This window comes from Lactuca virosa, chromosome 5, assembly GCF_052849685.1.
Source record: "Lactuca virosa cultivar CGN04683 chromosome 5, Lactuca_virosa_CGN04683_v6, whole genome shotgun sequence".
In the NCBI taxonomy this organism is placed as follows: Eukaryota; Viridiplantae; Streptophyta; class Magnoliopsida; order Asterales; family Asteraceae; genus Lactuca; species Lactuca virosa.
In genome coordinates this window covers 35,242,192-35,257,785 of record NC_136430.1, presented here as the reverse complement: position 1 = coordinate 35,257,785, position 15,594 = coordinate 35,242,192, and positions in this window count along the sequence as shown.

Sequence of the window (15,594 nt, the reverse complement as noted above, 5' to 3'; positions counted from 1 at the left end):
TCCATTATGGAGTCATTAGGAACCAGTAAAATGTGACCTTGGTCCCTAGTTTTCCTTAATGCATGGGCTTGGATGTCTTAATGGGTTAACAGCCATGCACAACCATAAAGTTTGAAACTTTATGGCTAAGGATATCATTTGAGGGGTTAGATTTTGATTTTTGACGAAAGAGCTTAAATGATTAAGCTCTTAACGGATTGGGAGGATGGCGGCCGCGTACAATGGGCGTACCAAAGGGTACGTCGGGTGTACGTGGTCAACTCCACGAATTTTGGTCAAGGCGTAGTATGCCCCGCGTACGTGTTGAGTACGCCCAACATACTCAGTTGAGTTAACGTGGTTGACATTTGACTTTGACCAGGATTTTGACTAAGTTTTACCTAAGGGCATTTTGGGTAATTTGCTTTATAGTTGAGATTTGGGTTCCTGTTAATTGTATAGGTGACCGGTAGAGATAGCTTTTAGAGCAGTGATCGGTGCAGCTATTCTTTCAGACTATGAGGTGAGTTTTCTCACCATATCTGTGGGTCAAAAGCACGAATGCCAACCCATTACTTGTTATATGAAATGCTAGTTGTCTTTGTGATGCTTGCATGAAAGACTAGGATCTGGCCCCTAGCAATTCAATGAAAGACCAAGATCTGGCCCTTGGAAATTCTATAAAAGACAAGGATCAGGCCCCTGGCACCTGTATGTAAGACTGATATTTGGCCCTCGGCATTCCAAGGAAAGACCAAGGGGGTAGCCCATGGCTCTTGTGTGTAAGACCGGGATTTGGCCGTCGACATTGCAAGGAAAGACCATGGGGGTAGCCCATGAAATTTGTATGTTTTGGTATGCAGTATTTTGGGGAACTCACTAAGCTTTGTACTAATTGTTTTATCTTTATGGTTTTAGGTACTTTCATTTCGAAAGGGAAGGGCCCGACATGACTACACAACATCGCCCAGAGTTTTCAATATTGGCAATTAATGATATTAATCTGATGTTTAATTAATATATTCACTTTGATTGGTTTGGGAATAACTCAATTGTATGATTTATTGTTTTAAAAATGAAAATTTTACCTTGGATTTTCGGGACGTTACAGGTAGGTATCAGATCCTTGATTTGAGGAATTTGGGCACACTCTTGGGTACGGCTGAACTCAAACTGAGGAATTGGTAATATTTTGAAAGAAATAAGTTTCTAAAAAGATTTTTGTAAAGAAAATAAGTTTCTTAAAATATTTTTATAAAGAAAAAGGGGGTGTAATGCGTGCAATCAGCCGAGCTCAAGTAAGTGATTCCCATTATACCCATACATGTTGATATGATATATGATATGAACATTCACATGCTAGGATTAGGCTAGGGATAATTTCAGGAATTACATGATAGATCGGTGTAAGTCCCAAATTTTGCTTGATGTATCAATCAGATCCACTTGATGGTGCAGAATCCCAATCAAGTGGATGATGCAAGATCAAATATGAAAGAAGGAGAAGAAGAAGAAGAAGAAGAATCTATGATGTATTGATGATAAGATTGATGCTCCAACACAAGATTCACACACACACACACACACTATTCTTCTCTCCAACTTTCTCTCTCTAGAATAAGATATGAATGAATGCTCTCTTGACTCCTCACCCTTACATCTATATATATATATATATATATATATATATATATATATATATATATATATATATATATATATATATATATATATATATATATGGACTGCAAACTCAAGGCCCAAACCCAATGCTAGACCGAAAACACATGGGTTTTCGATCCAAGCTACAAGTAAACTAAATATTATTTTCGGCCCAAGACTAAAAATAATAAATGCTTAGAAAAGCAAAGTATAAACCATATTTTTGACCCAACAATCTCCCCCTTTGTTTATAGCTTTCTTTTCTTTGACCCAACAAACTCCCCCTAAGAATGTAGCTGGCTTTTCTTGTCAATCTTCATTTGGAGCTTGGCTTTAGCTTTTTGTGTTCTATTTCTTCACAATTTCAAGATGAGCATATGAGTCTGTTGGATTGGTGTCTAAGCCCGTAACTATATTTGGTATGTGCTTTGACCCGGTTGTGCATGGTCCTTTTGGGTTGCCTTTACCAAAGCAACTGGACACGATGATGTACGGAGAAAGAGAGAGAGAGAGAGGTTATTATGGTTTTTTAATACATTATATGATCAATATATTAAAGGAGAAATCATATAGTTTAATTAATATTAGTCAAGAATTAATTAAGAATTAATTTTGTGACTAAAAGAGATTAATTAAATAAAGGGGACTAGAACTGTCAATCAAAAGATAATTGAATTTGGGTTGTGAATCCTTATGGATATAAGAGGGACCGAATTTAGAGTGGAAGCCCACTCTAGTTTCGTCCAAGGGGCCTTATTCCAGAAGGTTGTTGAAGCTGCTTAGGGCCTAAGTCACCCAATTAGGGTTTTGACTGAAACCCTAGCTGCTCAGCTATTTAAGGGACCCCAGGGCTACAAATTTCGGCTACTAGAAGAAACCCTAGAGTTACTATAGCCGAATGTGTGCCTCCTCCTCCTATCTTCTCAATCATCTTCTTGCCTTTGTGTTTGTAAGCCATTAGAGGTATTACACTTGTGATACTAAGCTTTTGAAGATTGAAGATTCTTGCAACTATTGAAAGGTATCATCTAAACTTGTTTTATTATAGATCTTGATTTTCATAGTATGCTAGATTAGGGTTTACAAGGTTTGGATAATTTTCATGTACAATAGAGAAACCTAGATCCAAAGCTTTAGGGTTTTTCATGTGCATATAGGATGTTCTTTTGGTCAAAACCCATTAGTGGTATCAGAGCCTTGCTTGGTTTCTATTGTATTTGATTCATGGTGTAGTTATTCTTTGCTTGAATTTGATTTTTTGGCCTTCTACCTGAAAGACTCGTCAAGTCCCAAAGAGGACTCGCCGAGTCAGATGAACTCGACGAGTCCAGTAAGGGACTCGACGAGTCGGATAGTCAGACAGAGGAAATTTCGGGATTTTGCTTATTTTAACTTAGGATAATTACCATAAGTGTTTCTAATTAATAAAATCCAAATTTTATTGATTTTATATGATTATCTTGGTAAAAATAAAATATTTAGGTCATTTAATTAGATAATCACCAATTTCAAAACTTGCCCTCAATTGGAATTTAAATTTTGATTAAAAGTTAATTTTGAAATAGTTAAATTCCAAACCCTGGAGTTTTACAAGTTTAAAATTCAACCCTATACTATTATAATATTATAAGAATAACTATTATATATGTATAAGATACATGCTACTCTTACCGTTAGTAGGCCTCATTCACGAAGCCGATCTACAAGGGGGTATAAGGTTATGGCCTATAAAGTGGCCGTTTAATGGGTGTCCACTCTCACCCACCGCTTCCTTGATTGGTGGAAGGTCGTTAGTCGAACGGGTAGGATAGGGCAACCTAATTCCTCATTAAAAGTATAATGATTAATAAAGTAACTAAATATTTTTTTATAAAATTCCCAATCTTAGTTACTTTATGAAAAATGTGAATTTGATGCTACTCCATGGGATTACACTTTGTACCCTTGCTAAGACATTAGTGGAGCATGTGTGGTTAACCGACACACTAATTTTGGCTCTAAGCAAAGGTGGCAAATGGTGACTCATTGTTTGTCATAGATCAATAGAGTGTGTGTGGCTAACCGGCACATTGATTAGGCGACTGAAACATCGAGGGCACCAAGTACATTCGCATGGTTATTCACACCTTGTTTGTGATCCTCGGTATCCCAATCACAAACTTGAAGGGCATATCGAGATTTAAACAGGCCATTGAAAAGTTCAATGAATCTCAAAAGATCTAGGAGTTTCAATACATTTAAAACTTAATCTTTTTCGTTTTTCATGGTGGAAATTAGTGAATCGTCATTCACTTGCCTTCAAATTATTTGCAATTTAAATTACGGCATCCCTCTTTTAAGTTGTAAATAATGTTGTTGGATCCTAGCCCTAATTTCTCATTTGGGTGTTTAATTGGGGATTCTTATCTGATCAAAGTTTGACTCTTTTCCTTTTCAGATGTCGAACTCAAACAACGCTCAAGGATCGAACACTACTGGCTCGTTCTCACTCATGAATTTGTGTGGGAGGGTAATCTTCGATGGAAACAATTTAAGGATTGAATCCGCAACATACGAATGGTTACCCGCTACGAGGACAAGGAGTATGTTCTCGATAAGGAGTTGAAGCAAATTAATCTCGAAACTACTACTCCCGAGGAGCTTGCTCCTTATGAGGCCCACGAGCGATATGCTACGAAAGTGCATTGCATCATACTCGCGACCATGACTGCAGAACTCCAAAAGTTCTATGAGGACTTCTACCCCTACGAGATGCATCAAGATTTGATGGATAGGTACCATCAAATCGCGAGGCAGGAGAGGTACAAGATCATCACTTCGATGATCACAACCAAGATGAGAGACGGAGAGTCAGTCACTGCTCATCTCCAGAAGATGCAAAGATATGTTGAACGCCTGCAGAAGTTAAATGTGGACTTCAATGAGGAGCTGGAAATTGACATAACTCTTCACTTGCTACAACCAGTTCCGCATGACCTACCACATGAACAAAGAGGAGGTCACGTTGAGCAAGCTTCAAGGATTATTGAGGACTGCTGAGAGGAACCTCAAGGATAAATCTATTGCATCAAATCCTTCTGCTGCCCCCGTCTTGGAAATTGGGTAGGGAAGGGTAAGAATAGGAAGGCTACCTCCAAGAGCCACCACAAGGGAAAGTCCCATCATGGTTCCTCTTCTAGTGGAACCAAGTCTGGTCCTGCTACACCCACCTCCAACCCAAAGGATGTAGAGTGCTACTACTGCCATGAGAAGGGGCATTGGAAACGAAGCTGCCCGAAGTATTTGTAAGATATCAAGAATGGGAAGATCAAGTCGTCCTTCGCAGGTATTTACACTATTCAATCTAACAAGTCATCACATGCTATTTCTTGGGTGCTTGATACAGGATGTGGTTTTCACATTTGTTTTGATTTGCAGGGCCTAAGAAGAAATAGGAATGTGGAGCATGGGAAGATGAACTTGATCATGGGGAACAGAAGATCGTCTCCTGTCACCAAGATTGGAGTTTACTCTTTAGTGGTTAGTAGTGGGCTAGGACTAGAGTTAAATAATTATTTCTATTCGCCAGATATGGCAAGAAACATCATTTCTTTTCATAGTTTATATAAACAATGATTTAGATTTTCGTTTGATAATGACAAAAGGTTCTATTAATGATTTTATTAATGGTGTTTTCTATTTTGAAGCATTGCCTTGTAATGGAATATATGAAACTGTGATGGTTGTAGACAATTTAGGAAAAGATGTGTTATGTATCAATACTTCCAATAGTTTGGACAAAGCATGCTTGTGGGATTGTCGTCTTGGACATGTCAACAAGAAACGCATAGCCCAACTCCAAAAGGATGGAGTGTTGGAGTCATTCGACCTTAGGGACGATGACTTGTGCGAGTCTTGTTTACTTGGAAAGATGACCAAGTCACCCTTCACTGGTACTTGTGAAAGGGGTGAGGGTTTATTGGATCTCATACACAACAATGTGTGTGGTCCCTTTAGATCCACCACAAGGGTTGCGATCCACTTCTATGTGACTTTCACCGATGATTATAGCAAATATGGGTATATCTACTTAATCAAGCACAAGTCAGACACCTTTGAAAAGTTGAAAGAGTTTAAGCAAGAAGTGGAGAATCAGTTGGGCAGGAAAATCAAGATGCTTTGATCCGATCGAGGTGGAGAGTACCTTAGTCTTGAATTCCACGACTACCTCAAGGAATGCAGAATCGTTTCATAATTGACGCCGCCTAGGGCACCGCAGTTGAATGGTGTAGCTGAGAGGCATAATCGAACCTTGCTAGACATGGTTCTTTCCATGATAAGTCGTGCTTCGCTACCTATCTCATTCTGGGGGTATGCCTTCGAGACTGCCGCCCATATCCTTAACGTAGTCCCTACAAAGAAGGTTGCCAAAACACCTCACGAGATGTGGACAGGGAAAGCTCCCTCGTTGGCACATGTCAAGGTTTGGGGTTGCAAGGCTTTCGTAATACGAGAGTCTCACGACAAGCTCGAACCTCGTAGTAAGCGGTGTATTTTCATCGTCTACCCGCAGAAGTCCTTTGGTTATCTCTTCTATAGACCGAGTGACAATGTTGTCTTCGTTGCGAGGAGAGGGTTTTCCGAGAGCGAGAACTCATACGCCAAGAGGACAGTGGGAGGCAAATCGATGTTGAAGATCTTCAAGAGTCGAACGATGAAGGAATCTCTAACACTGGTGCTCAACTTGAGGAGGAAACTTCTGTTGAACCGATTGACGAGTCATTACCTCTTAGACGTTCCGTAAGGGTTAGCATTCCACCCCAGTTTTATGGTTTCCATATTACTACGGAAGGGGATACGTTTATTAGTGATAGTACACTAGTAAATTTGGACGAACCTAACAGCTATATGGAAGCCATGGAAGGCCCGGAGTCTGCGAAATGGAAAGAGGCTATCGACAGCGAGATTTAGTCAATGTATGACAACCACGGTTGGAATTTGGTTGACAATGTGCCAGGTCGTAAGACGGTCGGGTGCAAGTGGATCTTCAAGAAGATGACCGACATAGATGGGAAAGTACACACTTATAAGGCATGATTGGTTGCGAAGGGCTTTACTCAAACTCCCAGAGTTGACTATGATGAGACCTTCTCACCGGTTGCGAAGATAAAGTCTATTAGGGTGATGCTAGCCTACTGCATTTCATGATTATGAGATATGGCAGATAGATGTCAAGGCCGTTTTCCTTAATGGGAAGTTGGCTGAGGATGTTTACATGAATCAGCCAGAGGGTTTTGTCGAGGCGAAGCATCCTAATAGAGTGCGTAAGCTTGAGAAGTCTATTTATAGATTAAAATAAGCATCTTGCAGATGGAATCTTTGTTTCGACGAGAAAGTCAAAGAGTTTGGCTTCCTACGAAGCGAGGATGAGTCATGTGTATATGTCAAAGCCAGTGGGAGTATAGTTAGCTTCCTCGTATTGTATGTCGATGACATACTACTCATAGGAAATGACATCCTGACCCTGCAGGAGGTTAAGTCCTGGCTTGGGAAGTGTTTCACTATGAAGGACCTCGGAGAGGCTGCCTATATTTTGGGAATAAGGACAGTGAGAAACAGGAGTAAAAGACTAATAGGACTTATTCAGAATACTTACTTGGATAAGGTACTAAAGCGTTTTAGTGGAGAATTCCAGGAAAGGGGAGTTACCTATCTAAAGCAATGCCAAGTTGAGTAAGACTCAAAGTCCGAGTACTGGGGCCGAGATAGAAGAAATGAGTCGAGTACCTTATGCTTTCACAGTTGGCTCGATTATGTATGATATGACTTGTACTCACCCTGATGTGGCCTTCGCTTGGAGCATGGTCAGCAGATATTAAGGGAATACTGGTAGAGCACATTGGACCGCAGTCAAGAATATTCTTAAGTACCTTCAGAGGACCAAGGAATGATTTCTAGTCCTCGGTGGGAGTGATGACTTAAGGGTGCGAGGGTATAGTGACGCCAGTTTTCAGACAGACCGTGATAATTATCGATCTCAGTCAGGCTGGGTCTTTACCCTAAATGGAGGAGCAATAATTTGGAAAAGTTCCAAGCAGGAGACTGTAGCTGATTCAACGTGCGAATCAGAGTACATAGCAGCGAGCGAAGCGTCAAAGGAGGCAATATGGTTTAAGAACTTCATTGGAGACCTTGGAGTTGTTCCAACCGTAAAGGAGCCTATGGAAATTTTCTGTGATAATGAAGGTGTGGTTGCCTTGACCAAGGAACCGAGGGATCATTGCCGATCCCGACATATCGACAGGAAATATCATTTCATTAGACATCGGGTGGAAGAGGGACTCCTCGTAGTGAAGAGGGTATCGTCAGAAGATAACCCTGCAGATCCCCTTACGAAGGGACTGAGTAGGGTCAAGCACTTGCAGCACGCTAGGTGCATTGGGCTGAAGGACGATATTAGTTTAGATTAGATAGTTTCGAAACATGTAATAGATAAATTGTAATTAACATTTGATGAATAAATAAAAGAGTATTATTTATAAGTAAAGTTACTGTCTTGTGTTAATTATTTACCTATTGTTTCACTTTGCATGTTTTGACTTCCTGAATAATAAGATTATTCGAACAGTCCACAGTCGCTTATACTTTGGAAGTAGGTATAAAAGAAGACTGTCATGAATTGGTTTGTAGACTGTCTAAAGTGTATTAGACACAGCAAAGGTTTGCTACAATGTTCATGAGTGCTTATGAATAAGATTTGAGCATTGGATTAAACTCACGCTTGATGGCATCACTTCATGGAATTTATCACGAGTGATCGCAAGACGATAATATCTTCTACTCTTTAACCTAGATGTATGGTTTATTGTTTGCAAGTTGGTTGTGCATTGATAATGCGTAAACGCATCAGTAACTTGATGTTACAAAAGCATTGTTGTGCATGATTCGATGAGTGAATAGTAAATGCATATAAGTCGAAGTTTATCTGTTCCTTTTATCCTAAGAGGGTAAAAGCGATATCTGGGTCCCTCGATGATTTGGTTTGACTTATGTGTCGGGCCCGGTCAGGACTGAATTGATGTGTTCAATAAAGTTCTATTTCAGACAAATAAGAGATCGAGAAACAAATTGCTGGACAATAAGTATGACTATGTTCCATGTGGTTGTCCGCGTGATATCCAAAACAAAGGACAATACGATCCCGTATCTAAAGGACAGGTTACTGATAAGATCAGAGTTCGACAGTGTCTTTGAGAGCTATGATTGATAATCGGATCCTGAAGTTGTATTTGCATTTATAGTTACTAGACTTATCCAAGTGGAAGACTGTTAGAATAGTGTCTAAGCCCGTAACTATATTTGGTATGTACTTGACCCGGTTGTGTATGGTACTTTTGGGTTCCCTTCACCAAAGCAACTTGACAGGATGATGTATGGAGAGAGAGGGGTTATTTTGGTTTATTAATATATTATATGAAAAATAAATTAAAGGAGAAATCATATAGTTTAATTAATATTAGTCAAGAATTAATTAAGAATTAATTTTGTGACTAGAAGAGACTAATTAAATAAAGGGGACTAGAACTTTCAATCATAATATAATTGAATTTGGGCTATGAATCTTGTTGAGTCTAGGGTGTTGCGTCTTTGGGCTCGTATTATAGTCCATTTTGTATTCACGGTTTGGGCCTGTCCAACCGTGTTTTGTCTTTAGGGTAAGTACATATAGTGCATGAATGCTTAGTTATTGTCATGCTTCTCATTGATTGCTTTGCTATTATTGCAATGTAACCCGAGCACACCTCTACAGTCGAAGTTCTTCATCGAGCTCTTATGAGGTGGAGCATAATTTAATCATTCGACATCCGTTTGATTCATTCTTGTGTTCTTTTATTGATTTATATTTGTTTATCTGTTTAGAATATGTCGATCTAATAGTGCATTATTCTCATCAATTGGTATCAGAGCAGGAGACTATGTAATACATACACATCTCTTTTGTTTGAAGAATCCATTAGGGTTTCCCCTTTTATCGAATCTACAGGAGCCATTGTTTCTTTATCGACGGTGTTTCTTGTGTTTGATAAAACCCTAAGTCAAACTTTACAATTTTGATTCTAGCAGATAAAAGAAAAAGGTCATCATGTCTCACGGCGATTCTCAAACCAATCCGATCAACATCTCCAACAGCATTGGATCCACTACTAGGATTCCCATTCTCTACACTCAAGACTATGAAGTATGGACGCACCACTTCGAGGACTACGTGGTTGGATCAGAAGACAATGGCTATTTGATCTGGGAAGCGATTACCTTGGGTCCATTTGTTCACTCTGGAACGAATAGAAAAATTAAGACTCAAAAGGAGTATAACCAACTCTTGATAGATGTGGAGAAGATTCCTCAAGACGAGAAAGACATGCTATTGTGTAATGTCAAAGCCATGAGAATGATTAGATTCGCTTTGTAACCTGACACTTTTCGTCTAGTAAGCTCATGCACTACAGCAAAAGAAATATAGGATAGGCTAAAAGAGTTGTATTCCACTGATGAGGATCTAGAGCACTCAATCCAGACCCTGTTGCTCTCTGAGTTCAGTGCTTTCCAACAAAAACCAGAAGAGAAACTCATTTAGACATTCGATCACTTCAACCATTTGCTTAGTAAAATGATCAAGCATGGTATTGAAAGGAAGGTGATAGAACAAAAAGTTACATTCATGAATGTCTTAAGACCCGAATGGATGGCAGTGGTCTCGACTGTGAAGGCTCATGAGCAATTTAAATCCTATTCACTGGCGAAACTGATGGGTATTCTCAAATCACATGAAAGCGTGGTGTCAAAAGAAGCAAAAGTAGTTTCGGGTGTGGGATCCTTGGCTCTTGTTTCTAAGAGAAAGAATATGATAAAAGAAGAGGAAGAATCAGATATGTCAGAATGTGATCTGACAAGTGAAGAATATGCAATGATGGTTACTAACCCAAAGGAGTTTGCTCGTAAAAAGTTCTCTATCAACAAGAACCGAAACTGGCAGGGAAGTTACAGTTCTGAAAAGACGAAAGAGGAGACCAAGAACATTTTTCAGAAGGACGAAGAGAAGAAGGAGAGCAAACTTGTGGGAGATTCAGGATATGATTGCAACTACTGTCACGGCAAGAACCACTTTGCTAAGGACTGGATGCTGAGAAAGGTGTTTGAGAAGAAGGATGGTGAAGATGATGAAGCTGACTACATGCGTAAGATGGAGGAACTAAAGAAGAAGAAAGTCTCTAACAGTTCTATGAATGCTTTAATTGTGCAGTAAAACTGTGATGATGATGAGTTCGGTGGCGTGGAGGTCTGGTTTACCGACTTTGAAGCGGATGAAGTACGAAAGCCCTAGCATGGCAGAGCCTTTGAGGCAAAGAACGAAAGTGAAAAGGTTGTTGGACGATGCTTAATGGTGACGGCTGGAGTATCGCAAATGAGGGGATATACGACCGAAGGTGAGCATGATGAAGCAAAGCAAAAGGAAGATAATTGTTTCGCTGCCAAACCAGTGAGTGAAAGGATCAATGATTGCGATCAGTTGATCAAGAAGGTACAATCCACTCTCGAATCATTTAAAATACCAGCAACCAACTATGAAAAAGACTTAAATGAATTAAAATTCAAGTTTTCTAGCTTAAGTGGAAGTCTAATGCAAACACGTCTAGCGAATGCTAACCTAACTGATCAACTCAGCATGGTGTCTTCCAAGAGGGAGTAAAGAAGGATGTGGATAGAGCAGAAGGAATCAGAGTTAGTTAGGGCTAGAGATGAACTAATTTATTTGCAACGTTACAATTTGAAGTTTTTGAAACAAAGGAATATTTTTTGTTTGATTGCTAAACGTTTATATACAAATATCACCCAGTTGCATCTAGATTGTGAAATAGGCAAAAAGATTCATAAAATGATTTTGCCCTTCCTTGAATTCAAGGAGGATGAAGTCGATGCTGAATGTTATGAATGTGAATCTATTGTGTCCTCAGAGAAGGTTTCAGAAACCTACAAGTACGGACTGGACAAAATTGAGGCCTTCATTGAGTCCAAAGAACATAAAAGCATGCTTAAGAATCTATTGGACGAAAATGACAAATTAAAAATCATGGCCGAAACCATACAGAAATTTGACTCATCGAATGTCAAATTAAGTTGAGAACATAAGATTAATATGGGAACCACTTATGACTTTGATGATGACAATGAGATGAGCGAAATATCTGTACAAGACGTGGTTGATTGTTCTGAGTTTCTTAAGAATGAACCCGAGCCCGTGAAACCCCTCATATCTAAAAATTTTGTTGGGTACGCTCGCCTGTCCAAGGACAAATCCAAGGTCCTCAAAGAAAAGGCAGTTGTTTATCAAAAGGTGCAAACTGTGCCTAATCAAGTGTATGCCGTCACAGGTGTAACTAAGAAACAGACAGCGGAGTTGACCTCCTTAGTTGAAAAAGATAATGCTGAAGGTTGCGAAAATTACTTTTGGTCCGCCCCCATTGACAACGCTGACGAAACCAGTACAAGTGGTACAAAAGAAATACCAAACGAACCACTGAAAGCTTCTAGCAAATCATCAACAACAACCGAAGCTCATGAGAAGAAAACAAAACCCAAAGCCAACATTCACTTGACCCAAGAGCAACTTGCAGAACAGAAACGCTAGAGGAACAAAAGATATTTAAAGAATCTAAATGAGAGGAAACAGTTTTGGCAATCCCAAAACCCTACTTATGTTCCCTCTAAAAAGGCTTCCAATCTCAAGATGAAAGAGAAAACAAAAGCCACGACTCCTTCGAACAGTCACTACCAGTCATGCAGTCCGATGAACCGAAAGCCCAATTTCGGTCCCAACACTGGCAGTAACAAGAACCAAAAGCCCAGTTTCGGTCCCAACACTAGCAGTCACAAGAACCGAAAGCCCAGTTTCAGCCCTAACACTAGTAGTCACAAGAACCAAAAGCCCAATTTCGGTCCTAAAACCCATAATCCTCAACCAGAGACGAACCTAGTGAAGGATATCAAAGGAAAAGGAAAGATCAACTCGTATTCTGAAATCAACATTAAGAAAACGTTAGCTAACCTTAGGGACCAAAAGACTAACAAAACAACTAAAAATAAACCATGTGAATCACCTCAACCAAACCAAGCGAACAGCAAAATTAAAGTTTTTACCATCAAAAGAAAAGATGAAACCACATTAATAAAAAGAACATTTATGGTTGATCTTTCTGTTGCACTTCCCTATTCTGTAAAAGACGCACGTAGACCCAAGAAACTTTGGGTTCCTAAATCTGCTTAATTTTTGGAGGTTATCAGTGACGAGAATTTTGACGAAGAATGGTATATTGATAGTGGCTGCTCACGTCATATGACATGAAGAAAAGAAGAGCTAAGGGAGTTTCTTTCCCTTAAGGATGGTGGATGTGTTAAATACGGGAGCAATTCATATGGAATGATTAAAGGGTATGGTATGATCACAAATGGTGAATTCTCAATACGGAAGGTAGCATACGTGGAGGGATTGCAGCATAACCTCCTAAGTGTGTCTCAACTAGTTGTGGGAACCGGATTGAAATTTACGTTCGATGATGAAGGCTCTGAGATAGTTGAAAAGCAAACAAAGAAAGTTCTGTTTAAATCTGAGCGCAAAGGGGAAATGTATCGTTTAAATCTCAATCCAATTAAAGGGAAGCCAGCAATTTGCTTGATGTCGAAGGAGAACTCAGATGAAAGTTGGTTGTGGCACCGAAGGCTCTCGCACCTCAACTTCAAAGATATTAACAAACTGGTGCTTGGTGATCACGTGCGAGGACTTCCAGTTCTCAAATTTGATAAGGAGCATTTATGTGTTGCATGCGAAATGGGAAAACAAAGCTGAAAGAGTCACCCTACTCGCATTAATACAAAGATCATCGAACCTCTTGAGCTTCTGCACATCGACTTATGTGGCCCTTCAGCAATCGAAAGCATCAGTAGTAGCAAATTCATACTTGTTATTGTAGATGATTTTTCACATTTCACCTGGGTTTTCTTTCTTAAATAGAAATCAGAGGCGACTCTTAAACTAAAGATTTTCATCAAGCAAGTGGAAGTGCAACTGCGAAAGGTGGTGAGGAATATAAGAAGTGATAACGGGCTAAAGTTAAAAAACAAAGAGCTTGAAGAATTTCTAACTGAAAGTGGGGTATCTGACAACTTCTCTGCTCCCTATACTCCACAATAGAATGGAATTGTCGAAAGGCGAAACCGTTCATTGTGTGAAGCCGCCCAAACCATGTTGAGTTTCGCTTCCCTACCGTTATATTTCTGGGCCGCTGCTATAGCCGCTGCATGCTATACTCAGAGTCGAACCTTCCTCAACAAGCGATTTTCCATCACCCCATACGAAATTCTGAACAATCGCAAACCCAATGTAAAGTTTTCATGTGTTCGGTTCAAGATGCTTCATTTTCAACTCCAAAGAGCACCGAAACAAGTTTGATGTCAAGGCAGATGAAGGGATTTTTCTTGGTCATTCGCTTACTTCAAAGGCATATAGGGTTCTAAATAAACGCTCAAGGAAAATTGAGGAAACCTACTATGTGAATTTTGGTGATAACTACATGAAGAAAATTCGAACAACAGAAGATCCAACGGATGAAATCTTTCCTGAATCAGGTCAAGTCTCAGTTCCCATATCCAATCTGTTTGAAGAATACATGCTGTTTTTTGATGAACCAGAGAGAGCAATTCACTCAAAAGCAAAAGCAGCAGATAATAAAATCGACAACTTGAAAAAGATTATCGACAAAGCTGCTAAAGATATGGAAAACGAACCTCAAGAACCAACCGAGAAGCTGACCCCAAGCGAACCACTCGAATCAAGCAATCCTCCAACTTCAGATGACACACCAAAAGAAAACTGTACTTTCCAGGGGGGTTCGTCAACATCAAAATCAACTGATTTGCCTTTCCAGGGGGAGAGTCCATCACGAACAATAAACCATAGTTATCCAACCGAGGGGGAGAATTCTGAACCTGACATGGGATTCGGTTCGCCATTTGAGGGGGAGAATGAAAATACAAATGACGATGGCGATCTGTGTGACAACCCGAAATTTATATCTTGAATAGTTATCCAAATTAATCAAGGTTGGACTCATTTTGCTATCTTCTAGCATTATTCAGAGTTAATTAGAGTGTTTTAAGCCTAGTACATCCAAGAAATGAGTGTTAGGATTTATCTGCTTGTGTCCATTGTGCACCAAGCAAGCCATAAACTTCATCATGTGGAGTTTACGGCCACACCAAATGAGTTTACGGCTGTAAACTCAAGGTGGCCGTAAACTCATGCTATAAACATGATATTCCATCCTTATTCCTCATTATTCACCATTTCAACCTCAAGAACTTGATTTCTCTCTCAACTATCATATGATTTTTCACTCTTAGATCTTCAAGATTGTAAGTGTTCTTCCCTTGAATCATTGATACATCTCATTATCTAGTATCACCCTTTGATTTCATCCATTAACTTCTTCTTTTGGGTTTGATCTTCAAGTGTTCTTTATTTTCACCAAGAACACCAAGAACACCTACTAAGTTCTTGGACTTCAAACACCCCTAAAGGCTTCTAAACTCGTAAGTACCTTCCTTTGTGTATTACTTACTAGTTATGCTACTTGAAATCATCCAATATCCAAGATCAAAGAGACTTTACAGCCAGGAGCATCTCCTTTGGTCGTAAACCCTTGTTAAGCCTTTTAGTTGGACATAAACTCTTCCTTGAGGCTTGGATTGGGTCTAGAACACTTCCATGATGTTGGTATGACCTTAAATCACCTCTTTGGCACAAGACTTCATGAGTTTACGGTCGTAAACTCATAGGGACGTAAACCCTATGGCCGTAAACTCATATGGTCGTGCACACATGGCCGTAAACACCATAGTATGGCCTTAAACTCCTTAGAT